Source organism: Salarias fasciatus, chromosome 14, assembly GCF_902148845.1.
Source record: "Salarias fasciatus chromosome 14, fSalaFa1.1, whole genome shotgun sequence".
NCBI classification, from domain to species: domain Eukaryota; kingdom Metazoa; phylum Chordata; class Actinopteri; order Blenniiformes; family Blenniidae; genus Salarias; species Salarias fasciatus.
This window is the reverse complement of record NC_043758.1, coordinates 15,424,510-15,437,696: the sequence shown is the minus strand read 5'-3', so window position 1 is coordinate 15,437,696 and position 13,187 is coordinate 15,424,510. Positions and strand designations below refer to the sequence as shown.

The following is a 13,187-nucleotide window of genomic DNA, read 5'->3' as shown; positions in this document are numbered from 1 at the left end:
GGGACGTCTTCCATCCTGCCGGTACTCTCTGCGTGCTTTGACGGGAGTAGATTTCCACTCCCCCTTTGACCAAATTCACATGTGCACACACTGTGCTGTGAGTACGTGCTCTCATAAAATAATGCTTACCCAGGATGACTAGTTTTCACATGCCATGCATTAACTTTAGCTCAATGATTAATCACTATTGGTTTGTGAGCCGCATGTTGTTTTTCGCTTGGCACAAAGTTCAGCAGTAGATATCTGCTGTAACAAGGTTCACGTATGAATGCTTTCTTTATTTTTCTTGCTATCGCCGTCTGACATCAACCGTGTTGTGAAATCTTGAGTGACGAAGTAAAGTTCAGGAAAAGTTCAGGGAGATCGTAAAACACTATTCAGTGATCATAAAGGTAGAAAAAAAAAAAACAAAAACAAAGGACAAATGTTTATTTTTCACTTACTTGTAGTTGAAAGCATTTCAAATGCTGTGTGTTCCATAAACTGCATTTGAAACGAGTGTTTGTGTGTGTGCATGCACACATACACGTTTGGGCTAATAAAACAGTCTTTACGTCTGGGACTGCTCCCTTTTATCCCCTACATTATTCTCACACTGAACTGCATCTCTGAAAAATAATTTAATGCAACAACTAACTATCTTAAATTCAGTGTTCTGATGGAAGCAAACACATCTTGCCAATAAAGACTAAAAAATTACAACAGCAAAAAAATTATTGTCCTTTGAGAATAAATGTTGAATTAATTATTTGTCTTTCTTCCTTATACCCCCACTGACGCGTTGAGCAGTTTTGCTAAAAGCACAAATCAACTCAACATCAACTTTCTTTGTGAGTTTTGAAAGATTATCCTTTTTGGTAAACTTGGATCACAAACCAGAGCGGACATCAACAGACTTGACTCGATCTGGAATGACGAGAAAGGCCGAAGACGCAGATACACAACTTGTGTGACATAACATGATGGAGTGCAAACAGACAGGACTGAGGTCTCAAACACACATGGAGGGACCCGGGATAAATTAGACATAGGAGAGAACTATCAGGGAAACAAGAAGCTGCACACAGCCAGAGGCGAACATGAGGACGTGGTCGGACAACGCCTGAGATGGCAGGATATGTCCATCCATTCTGTGCCACTTTAAATGTATGCATGCTTTGAGATGGAAAATATACATCAAAATTCATTTAGGACCTGAGGGGATTCTAAACTAGATTGACCAGATGTGGACCATGGACAACAGTTACGTAACTGAGGAAAACGGATACGTGAAGCAAACTTGATTTGCACCGCATGAAAACAGGGGATGAAACAGCACAGTTTACTGCATAAAACCATCAAAGTTCTACCAGCACAATAAATTAAAACATGACGAGCATTTAGGTATGAACAACCCGACACATGACTTGGAGACAAAGCTTAATTTAGAAACATTACAAGGATTAGCAGAACCAGATCAAGGCCTACACCCAAGAGTGACAACAAAGCAACACGATGCCATGTGAAACATTACAACACAAGGTTGAATTATGATGACAAAAAAAAAAAAAAAAAATCACGTCAAAACATCGGCTGAACCAGTTAAATGATGTGCTGAAATTTTCATGTGCTGTTAAGAAAGAGCTGAACTTGCTGATCACTAAAACTTGTCATTTAAAGGCTTTTTGTAAATATCATGATTCCATTCATACATGAGAGCGGGTTCCTTGTCTATAGGCAATGTAGGCGTGTAATATGTAAATGACGTGCATTTTTTTTTGTTTTTTTGTTCTGCATACAGTCTGGGAACAGGTGGTGAGAAAACACCTGCAACAGCTGAAACGCTTGTCAAATCTTCCCCCAAAGCATCATCGGCGAAAAGGAGATGAAAAGAAATTTTCACATCAAAAACTATCCGACAGCTCGCTGAGACACAATGTTTTTCAGGGTTGTATGTGTTTTTTTTTTTTTCTTTCTTTCTTTTTTTTTTTTCTTATAAAGGTTGCACCTGTTAGTTTTTTTATTTGGCTGCAATCTTCACATCCATACAGATCCGATACCTCACCTCCAATGTAACACTTTTTGTTAAAACATCCGAATCATCTTTTAACACAGGGGCACATTAATTATGATAGTATTTATTTCTCTCCTTTTTGGTCTTGACATTAACTAATCTTTATCTTAAGAATTTAGATCACTCAAACATGCACTGACTTGAAGGTACATATTGTGACTCACACTGATATGTTAAACAATGTGTGTGACTTCTAGAATAACTGCTCTTTGGTTTGACCTCAAAACTCGACCCTAATCTCAGAGTAACCTCGCCCTGACATGACATTTAAAGTTAATGATTTATCTTATGGAATCTTGGCTTTTTGGTCCTGGAGGATTAGGCGCCCACATAATGAGTAACCAGGTTCATGTCTCTGCAATATTTGTGCTGCTTGGTCCTGAAATACACACGCACACACAAATATGTGTATGAAATCTCAAAATTTGTGAATCCAATATGATAAGAGTACATAGAATGTTGTATGATATCTCATTTTAATATAGTTTAATATATTAATAGGCTCATCAAAAACCAAAACACAAACAAACCTGCTGAGCAATATGACTGAAAACACAACAATGAACACCGCTGATCACCCAAAAAAAAAGTTTTCCCCCTCAACCATGAAATTTTAATATGTCTTACATTATGATTTAAAGTTCGTTTAGTTATTTTATCTGCTCTCCTCATTTTTTTCTCCTTTCTTTCTCTTGTCAGGCTGAGAGTCAGGCTGTACTGGTAGTAACGTCGAATGTCCTCGTTGCCATGGCAACATGAGCGGGTGAACTTTTGTCAGGTGCCAAGAGCTTGCTGCAATAGAAGTGTGTGTGTGTGTGTGTGTGTGTGTGTGTGTGTGTGTGTGTGTGTGTGTGTGTGTGTGTGTGTGTGTGTGTGTGTGTGTGTGTGTGTGCGTGCGCGCGCACACATTCTGTTACTGTGAATGTGTGTGTGTGTGCGCTTGCAGGATAGAAAGAAAACAGTGTGCTTATCTTTGAGAAAGACTGCAAATCCCCCTTCAGTCTGTCAGTCTCACTCGTCTGGCAGCGTGACTGTCCTTCTTTCTTTCCCAGCTTCTCTTTTCTGTTGCTTCCATTATCTTTCTTTCTGAAACGCCCATGTCGTGTGCTTTTTTCCCTCCCTGAAGTTGACTTAAAGGGAGTCCTCTTTAGTCATCACCTTTCATTCTCTCTCACTTATTCCTCTGTCCCAATTTTCCTCCACAACGCGCGAAAGCAGAAACGTGAAAACTTGCAGTGTTCGTTCTTCGTTTTTTTTTTTTCCCTCCTACACTCCTCCCTCGCCCTGCTCCGTGATATGCAGATTCTCTGCTCTCAAAGTATGCACTCTATTGATCTTTCCCTTCCTCCCTCTCTCTCTCTCTCTCTCTCTCTCTCTCTCTCTCTCTCTCTCTCCCTCTCTGTCTCTCTACTCCCTCTATTCATTATCCTCCCTTCATTCTGCTCCTTTCCTATCCTTCCTCCTTGAATCTCTAATGACCTCTCTGCTGATTCAGAAACCACTGAGAGTTATGGCATCTCTCTATTTTGAAATGACTGTGACAATAATGAAAAAAAAAAGAGAAAGAAATGAGTCTCTAGTGAGAATGAAACAACGCAAAGTTCAGCCCAGCATCTGAAAATCTGAAATTCTTTCCAGAGCATTTTATGGCGTAGCCTCTGTGTGCAGCGTTATCGTGGATATTTGTGTGTGTGTCGACAAGTATGTGTGTCCTAAATTAGGTGAATGACTTGTTGTTACCGAGTGGCTCTGCCTGCCAAAACAGAGGCCCTCTCTTCGACTTCACTTAATTAGTATGCAGCTCCTCTCTGCATCACTGTCCTTGTGTTATAAGAAAATATGCACGCACGCGCACACACACATACACACACACGCATTCTCTCTCTCACGCACACTAAGACAAATAAACACACACTTCATCAAAATTCTGCCCCTGACTTCAACACTGTCCTTGTGGTATAAATATCACATATAAAAAAAAGGAAACAACATAAAACTTGGACCAAATCCAAACTCTCACACACACATGGGAATGTGTGAATATTCACATTCACACACCCCACCCCACTTTTATGCTCTTACGGAGGGATATACGCACAAAGAAAGTCGTGTGTGGCCCAAATATTGGAAAACACACACACACACACACACACACACACACACACACACACACACACACACACACACACACACACACACACACACACACACACACACACACACACCCTCATATGCAAACATGCTCACTAAGGGTGATAAATAAAGCAGTGCGAGCTCAGCAGTAGCCCTTTGCCATGTCAGGCTTTCCTGATGTCTGCTTCAATTCAGGGGAGTGGTTCCATCGGGTCTCCCCAGACCAATCTAATCTTAGACCCACGAGATACACACACGCACATATGCGTGATTCTTCGTATGCATGCGCGCACACACACACACACACACACACACACACACACACACACACACACACACACACACACACACACACACACACACACACACAGTCTTGTATTTCTATCCTTGTGGGGACCGTCCATTGACTCCCATTCATGTCTAGCCCCTAACCCTGACCCTTACCCTAACCCTAACCCACACCACAACAAAGCCTAACCCTAAAGAAATGTTTTTGCACTTTTACTTTTTTCAGTAACAACAACATGGTCAAGAAAACACTGTTTCTCCTACTTAGGACCGGAAAAAGGTCCCCACAAGGCACGTCGTTCCACGTTTTGCTATCCTTGTGGGGACATTTGGCCCCAACAAGGATAGAAATACAAGAACACACACACACACACACACACACACACACACACACACAGAGTGAGTTTTCATAGAGAATTCCTCTCATGCTGTGACACAATTGTTTAAGCAGTAACACAAAAACTGTCTTGCTCAGCTAATTAAAATCACTGCATCCGCCGGTGACAAAAAGGAAGACAATAAAAAAGTGAATTACAATCTGAAAAAAGACAAACAAGATTTAGATTTCGTTTTCGATAAATGAATCTCGTGAAATAGATCAAATGGAGCATATTTCAAAAGGAATGTAATTTTGAAAATATATATTTTTGATGGAATATCACAGAAGCAGACTTTGACTTTTCTCAGTGAAGCAGTTTTAAAACTTTTTCAATTTAAATTTTCTTCTGAGGAAGAAAAAACTAATTTTCAAGTTTTGATCCACACTGATGATTCATAACTCATTTCAAATCACAAATGAACACACACACAATTGGAAACACACCACTAAGATCCCGAATAAAAGTTTGCTGTCACCTTTTACTTCGTCTTATATTCAACTCTTTCTTGAATACAAGACGTAAAGCATCTTCCCTTGCAAGAACATTTTAACTTTCAACCTTTTAAAAGTCACCGCGTTACGTGTGCATACAAGCATACATTGTAAGGTGTTTTTGCTTATTTTTCTTCTGCGTACAAGTATCAAAATCCCAAATAGGAGATATCTTTCAGCGTGTCTCAGGAGTTCATATCCCCTACAATGAACTTTTGTTGCGTGGTTACTTCCTTCTGCCTGCTGCAGATAGCCGACAGCCTCTGGCCACAACCTCAGTGTCAGTTCATTCCACCCTCTTAAAAATAACCCCAGCTCTGTTTACTCATGCATGCTTGAGCATTTACTCATCCAGTTAAGAGTTTAAAATGCAGAAAATAAACTAGATGGTATTAACTTGTCTTGGGACTTCTGCCCTCTTCACTTTCACACAGATAAGCAATATGTAAACACTTTAGATCACTTTACTCGTGCAGAGCACCTGCAGGAGCGCTTGCAGCCACGATAAAGGCTTGAATAGAGAGGTGTTTTCACCACTGAGCCACACAGCATGGTTTAAATGGTTTACTTAATCACATCAGCATGTCACATAAACCTGCATGCTGCTGAAAACCGCGGCACCCCCATCTCATGCATGAGATTCAACGTGCAAAAGGGTTAATTGTTTGAAGCAAGGGGCCTGCAGGATTACATTAGAGGGGAAATATACTTCTTTACCGTAAAGCCCTGTAATGTAATCTGCTAAATAGTATTTAAATGAAAGTGGAGAGCTATTAAACAATTATGGTAGAGGAAAAAGAGAGTGCTGCATATTGTAAATTGGTGATATAAAATAATGATACAATAGCTTCCAGCTATTGGCTATAACAACACGGGAAAAAATGGGATTTATTCTCTTTTTAAAGTGGGACTTTTCAATACTGAATGCTGATTCAGAGATAGATAGATAGATAGATAGATAGATAGATAGATAGATAGATAGATAGGTTTTACATTTAATTTTCTGTTTTTCACATAACAGAGCTTCGATATTAAACAGCAGTGAGGTTTTAGGTTTTCATCTCTAGCTTTATGTTTCTGCTGCTCCCAAACATCCCTGGAAAAGCACAGCTGGGAAAATCAAGTGAGGGTCGATGCATCAGGCGATTCAGGAGATCACTATAAAGGATAAAGGCATAAAACAAAAAGAGCAGATTCAAAACAACACGTGCGACGAGGAGCGTAGCCATCTTTCCCTATCAAAACACACACGCACACACACGCACGTATGCACACACACACACACACACACACACACACACACACACACACACACACACACACACACACACACACACACACATGCACACTCGTCTCTCCTCTCTGTCTCTTACATCAACCTGCCTGTCAACCCCGCCGACCTGCACGATCCATCAATTGCTGCGACCGCTGCTCCAAGAGATAGAGGGAACGATAAGCATGTGAGTTGAAAAAGAGAAAGAAGGGAGCGAGTAAGAGAGTGTGGTTATAGTGAGGGAGTCCTCTAACTATAACAGGGTTGCTATGCATATGGCCCGTGGCCGAAAACAGGCCTGTCACGAGGTTCAGTCCGCTCCCAGAAGCCAAACAGAGAACCAGCATCTAGACCAGGACACTGAAACCAGAGCCAAGGCATCGGTGAAAACAGAAACCCTGTGCACTGAGGAGCGACAGGTTTTTCTAACATTAATCTAGATAAGAATCACTGTGACAGGTTGGATTTCAGATCTTTACAAGAATCGAAAGCATGACAAAGCACAAAATCAAGACAACTAAACTAGACAAAATCGGAACTTTATATTTTTTGTGTACAACTCAAATCTCATTTGATTGTATGCTGACCCTCAATTAAAATGAGCTTATTACCTCTGATATACAGTCTACTGCTTCAATCAGCAGATTGAATCACGGCAGCAAAAAAATATAACTTTGCGATGAGATCCTGGCAGTGGCTCCTACTGATCTACATGTAACTGCTGTCTCTCTTCACTTTGCTGGCTACCACTCTTTTTTTCTCCCCCTTTGCTCAACCATTTGTCAAGTTCCTATAAGGAACTAATGGTAAAAAAAAAAAAAAAAAAAAAAAAAAAGTTAAATACTCCAATTAAATGAAGCCGCAATGTTGCAGCACAAATTCTCAGCGACGTCTTCTTCTTTAAAACAAAAATAATTTCAGTGTAATGACCGGTGAAAATGATGATGAATTGCCCTCACGTCTGCCTCTGGTGGCAGTTCAAATTGCACTGATGGAAAGTGCAGCTTTACATTTTACAGTTCATCCTTCTCGCCCGCCTGTCCATCACCTGCTCTGCTCCTCTCTTCACCGCTCAGTCACTCTCCAAGCCAAATTATTCATGGAGCCCAGAAAATTACTCAGTCGAAGCGGTTAAGCATGCTCATACATCAGACATTTTAAAAATAGTCTCTGCCCTTTTGCCGTTTTACCTCTCTGTCTCCACTTCTCCTCTTTGATTCTTCAGTCTGGTGTCAATAATTTCACTTGTCTACAGTGTCTACAGTGTTTATCTCCCCAGCACCTCCTTTCTTCTCCTTGCCTTTCCATCTTATCAGTTTCCCCTCTTCTCCCCTGCCTGGTTTCTTATCACACTCTGCCCTCTCCTCTGGCGGCAAGACGGAGAGAAGGAGGAGGGGGAAAAACAGACTCGGGTGGAAGAGGAGATAGTGGGAAGAAGAGTGACAGCAGCTTACAGGGAAGTGGGTGGAGGGTTTTTTTTTTTTTTTTTCCAGTCTGTTTTTGGATCTCACTCCCCAGTTCTCACTCGCTGTCCCACACACACTTGCACACATCACACATGCTCTTCCCCATCAACTTGTGTTTACCTCGGGGCTCTCAGCTTCACTAATACACAGCTGAGATGTGGCCTCGCCGCCCTGCAACGGCTGCACATCTACTCACTCATTCACACACAGGCGTGGTTTAATACCCTGCACGCAAACCTATTGATACTCAAATGTATAAACGCTCTCGGTTTCTATGCAGCCAGAACATATTTGCAAAAAACAGGCGGCACATTTGCAGGCAAAGCAGACATGTTTCACACACGGGAGGATGATTTGCAACACCAGCCCCCCACGCTCATGCAAATGTGCTGCTTTGTCCTGCCTGACCGTGAATCAGCATTTTGTCTGAATTATAGGGCCGCATTATGGATTCTCTCCGCTGCCCACATACTCTCTAGACATTGTTCAAAGAAATATGCACATAAGCACACACACAGCTGCCGCTTGTTGACTGCCTGACTTCATTGAAACCTTTAAATACCTCCCCCAAAAACGAGTGCTTACCATCAATTTGCTCCTGTTCCTCAGCCTGGTTTTACACCAGCACGAAGCCAAACTGCGAAAAGGAAAACACATGCTCCTCCTACGTTCACACGCACCTCCATAAATTTCGAGCACTAAAATAACTTTTTTCTTTTTTTTCTTTTTCCACAGTGAATTAAGCACATCTGTAGTTTTGGTTTCTGAATGTCTTCTTACCATCTGTGCTCAGTGAAATATCATGGATTATATGTTGTCTTTGGGCTTAAGAAAAGAATTCTCGAAATTCAGCATCACAAACCATGACTATTTGCTTGGTATATGTAGCAGGATAGACTGAGTAGACATTGATACTGCTCTCTGATCCCGTATCATCTAAAACGATAAATGTAGAAAACTCAAATTCTTAAAGTGTTTACAACCTGGAATTAAGGAATAATTTTACTGAAAGTAGATTTTGCAATTTCGGTTGCATGGATATATTATTCATGAAGTTGGTAGTTGCCATGTTCTCTCCATGACCAATTAAACATTTCCTGCAAGCTCGAAGCATTAAAAATACATGTGAAAGTGGTTCGTCCCTCTGATATGTGGAGCTGTTTTGCTGAAAAACCTCTAATAGTGATGAATCTCACAATCAAGACACATATGACCTATAGGAATGTGTAGGCGTGTGGGTGCATGCTTATGTGGGGGAGTGCTGATCCTCTAAAAGCCGCTGGGCCTTAATTAAGCTAACTCCTGCATTGTTGAGCTAACGCTAACAATGCAAGTGATCCCTGCTCATTAGGCAAAACTCCCCACAAATCTCTCCCTCTCTGCTGTAGCAGCTTTTAGAGAGCACTTTTGCAAGTACAACACCATGCACATCGTTTTACACACACACACACACACACACACACACACACACACACACACACACACACACACACACACACACAATGTATGAGCGTCATTATCTCCACTAACCAAGCACAAAATTTGGCTTACATCAAATTAGTGGACAAGAAACTATCAGTGGCACTGGGAAATTTTGGTAGCTATGGGTCCTACCACATTAACCAATAGCACAGTCACACACACATGCATGCACATTTTGGTTCTTTGAGGTAGAATCTCAGTTTGTAAAAGAATCATTTGAAAATCACTAATTCTTCATATTTAAAAACAAGATTCTGCTTAGCAAAGTTAGAAGCATTTCAGGATTTTCTTGTGTTTCCAATACAAGAAATGTTTGTTAGAAAACGATGTGAAAATATCTGTAATTGTCATGAATAAAAGATGAAGTTGAGGATTGGCCCCTTTAGCCACTGATGCTTGTCTGTTTACACATTTACTGCTGCAGTCAAATGTAAAAAAACGTATATATCTCAATCTTAAAATGTTTCAGTTGGACTACCTAAACACTCCAAACAACACAAACAACTGAACTACTTATAAATGCAAATGAGGAAGCTACTGAGCCTTAATAGACATCTTAAAGAAACATAAACAGACATGAGCTCACACGTGACGGCCCTGTTCAGTGTACCCATATCACATGTACTAAAACCTCCTCTTTTTGCCTCTCACTGCTCAGCTGCCGGTCCTTTCTGTGCACTGTTACCACAGCCTTGAACTGGAAATCAGTGAGCTTGAATGACCTGAGAAAGCCAGATACACAGAGACACACGTGTTTACACACTTTGGTGTGAATACATTGTGAGGAGCACAATGACCATTACAAATACAATCATTGTAGTGTTAAAAAAAAAATCCTCTTTTTTCTCTGTGTGTGGATGTGTTTCTGTCTCTGCGTACTGTCCCTGCAAGCCAATAGTCATATATTTTGCTCACATGCGTAACGATGTTTGAAAAGCAGCACTTACACAGCCTCAGGTATGATATAATTTGACATTACTCTTCACTTGACCTCGTAAATGTAGGCCTGCATCATTTTGACCCTGCCAAAACATGCATTATTCATATCACAAGCAAATGTACTTTGCTTAAATCTGTAGTACATTTTTTAAGCATTAGTGTGGGATGTTCCGTCCATAACCACATAAACCAAACTGCAGTGAGACAAACTGTAGGAGAAAATGGGAGAAAGATGGCAACCCAGCTCTCTCCCTTCATCTCCACATCCCCCTTTTTTCCATTTCTAATCCCTTTCAGTCATCACCTCTGCTTCCCTCTTACTTATTTCCCTCTCCATTCACAATTCCAGTGTCACTCAAATTTGTAGAGTGTGCTGGCACAGCAGTCTGCATTACACCATTCAAGGCTGGTTTTATTGGCATAAATTTAACTCATGCTTTGATGCTTTTATTTTTAAATCAGCAGCTCGATCTGGCTTTCACTACATCTCTGAATACCGAACATCCCTAAATTTGTAACAGCAATGAACCCCCTGAAGGCTGCTTTTACATGAGACGCATTATGAACTTTAAACAACCTGGCACATCAGCGATACAAGCAACCAGCAGGTGGCCTTGGCCAAGTAAACCATCGATGATCTGACTAGAGCAGCTGAATGTCAAACCACTCTACACTGGCACAAAAGAGACATCAGTCTCCTTTATGTTCAACGTAATTTCTTTAAAAAATATAGAAAGATCCAGGCTGATATGAGACACTTAATGGAAGCAGTTTGTTAAATGGGCTTCATTTCAAGTCCAAGTGAAAGATAAAATCAGCAGCAAATGTCAAAATGTTGCAGTGAATCGCAAAAACCAAAGTAACCTTGGTATGCAGATCTTATGCATGTTATTGTGGATGCTGCTTTCCTGAGAATGTGACACAACAAACCACTTTAAAACAAACGGCAGTCTCTTCAAACAACAGAGGCTCAATACTGCATGCACGAATCAAAAACAGTCAAACTGGTTTAGTCTCACCACTCAGTTAAGGCACTCTTATTTCTACTAGTTTGACCCATTCACTCTGATCACGTGTAGATGCGTTGGAAAACTAAAAAGAAAAAATAAAGAATGCAGTTTGGATAGCACACACAGAGATAGATGGACACAAACCCTCACGAGACTGCCCAGAAAAGTATCATATCATCAAAAGTGTAGCATGGCTGAACTAAGCAGGTGTCAGTGGAATCCAGACCCATGTGAGCCGCACAGCCCAGCAACACGGCCAACAGACAACTGATGGATCGGGAGCTGTGAGATAGAAAAAGAATGGGAAAAAAAAAATCATGCACCAAAGACTGATAAACTGGTTAAGAGAAAACTTGGGAATTGGCTTAAATTAGCAGACATGAGGGGAAATAGATGTTTGACTTTGTGTAAATGTCACCCCATTAGAAGAAGAGAATAATAAGAAAATAGTCCATAGGAATTTCATTACAGGCCATTCTGAAGCACAAAGTAGACCTCTTACTGTGGTACTAAAAAAAAAAAAGAAAAAAAAAAAAGAAATGAATACCAGCAGGGACGCTGTGCTCTATATTTCATTTTACGAAAGGATGCCTCCTGCTCTTCCCTCCCCTTCCTTGAAATGAGTGATAACGGCACAGATGTGTTAATCTTTCCAACATAGAGAAGCAAAGACTGGAGCGCACTGCTGAGCAGCACAAATGCCTGCAACTTTCCCCCAAACTTGCAGTATTTTCAGGCAGGAGAGAGGGCCACGATCTCAGGGGAGCTAAAATTCACAAGGCTAACAATACAAATGTGGAGCTTTACAGCACAGACGGCAGCAGAAGTAGCAGTGGGCTGAGAATCACCCTCTCTCCCTCATTCTCGCACTGGCGCTATCTACACCTCTTTCTCCTCTCCCCTCCTCCACCTCCCTCGCTCTCACTCGCTCTCTCTTAACATACTGGGTCAGTCAAACTCCTGCACTGCAGCACAGTTGAATGATGTGTTTAAGGGGTTCCCATGATTTCAGGGCAAAAGCAATTCTACCAGTTGTATTTCATATTTTTTGTCCTTATCAGCTTTGTTTATTTATATTTTTTGCAGCTACGTGCATAGATGAAAAATGTGTCAGATTTCAGTGCATTTTTCAGCTGAGTTTTGTAACTGACAAACTGCAAGATGTCAGAATGGTGCAGTATACTGTAGATAGCCAGTGAAGCGCATGTATTGTGCACAGCAGAGGCGCCAACACAGCCGAGCTCACTGCACAGAAACACCAAGGTTAGTTGAGCTATCAACATAATCGCACAACACCAGTCAAATACACACACAGGCAAGAGAATACTCACATCTCCGACTACACACCAGCGCACATGCGTGCACAGAAAGTAGGACGTGCCGTTTTGTATGCAGCACCTGCAACATACTGCAACTTCAGCACCAGGGTCAGAGACAGATTGGCTTTTTCAGCAAACTGGAGATAATTCCCCGTTTCCCAAAAGGAGACGGCAGACCTAACACTCACACGAATCACACAGACCTCTTGCACTTCATTCCCTAACTCGCTGCCTCTGCTTTGGAGTCCTCCCTTTGGTTAATTGGACAATTACAGCTTCTTTCAGGGACAAAGGAGCAAAGAAAACTTCCTACTTCCTCTAAGTGGCACATCCTTCACAATCCTCTACTGATG

General features: G+C 41.2%; 1 long non-coding RNA gene across 1 annotated transcript; it reads left to right on the top strand.

The window, feature by feature from the left end:
* The first annotated feature begins 6,156 nt into the window (after positions 1-6,156).
* Positions 6,157-12,763, top strand: LOC115401132 (uncharacterized). Its single transcript, XR_003932867.1, has 3 exons — positions 6,157-6,167; positions 11,302-11,306; positions 12,637-12,763. It is a non-coding gene; the product is annotated as an uncharacterized LOC115401132 (long non-coding RNA).
* The last annotated feature ends 424 nt before the right edge of the window (positions 12,764-13,187 follow it).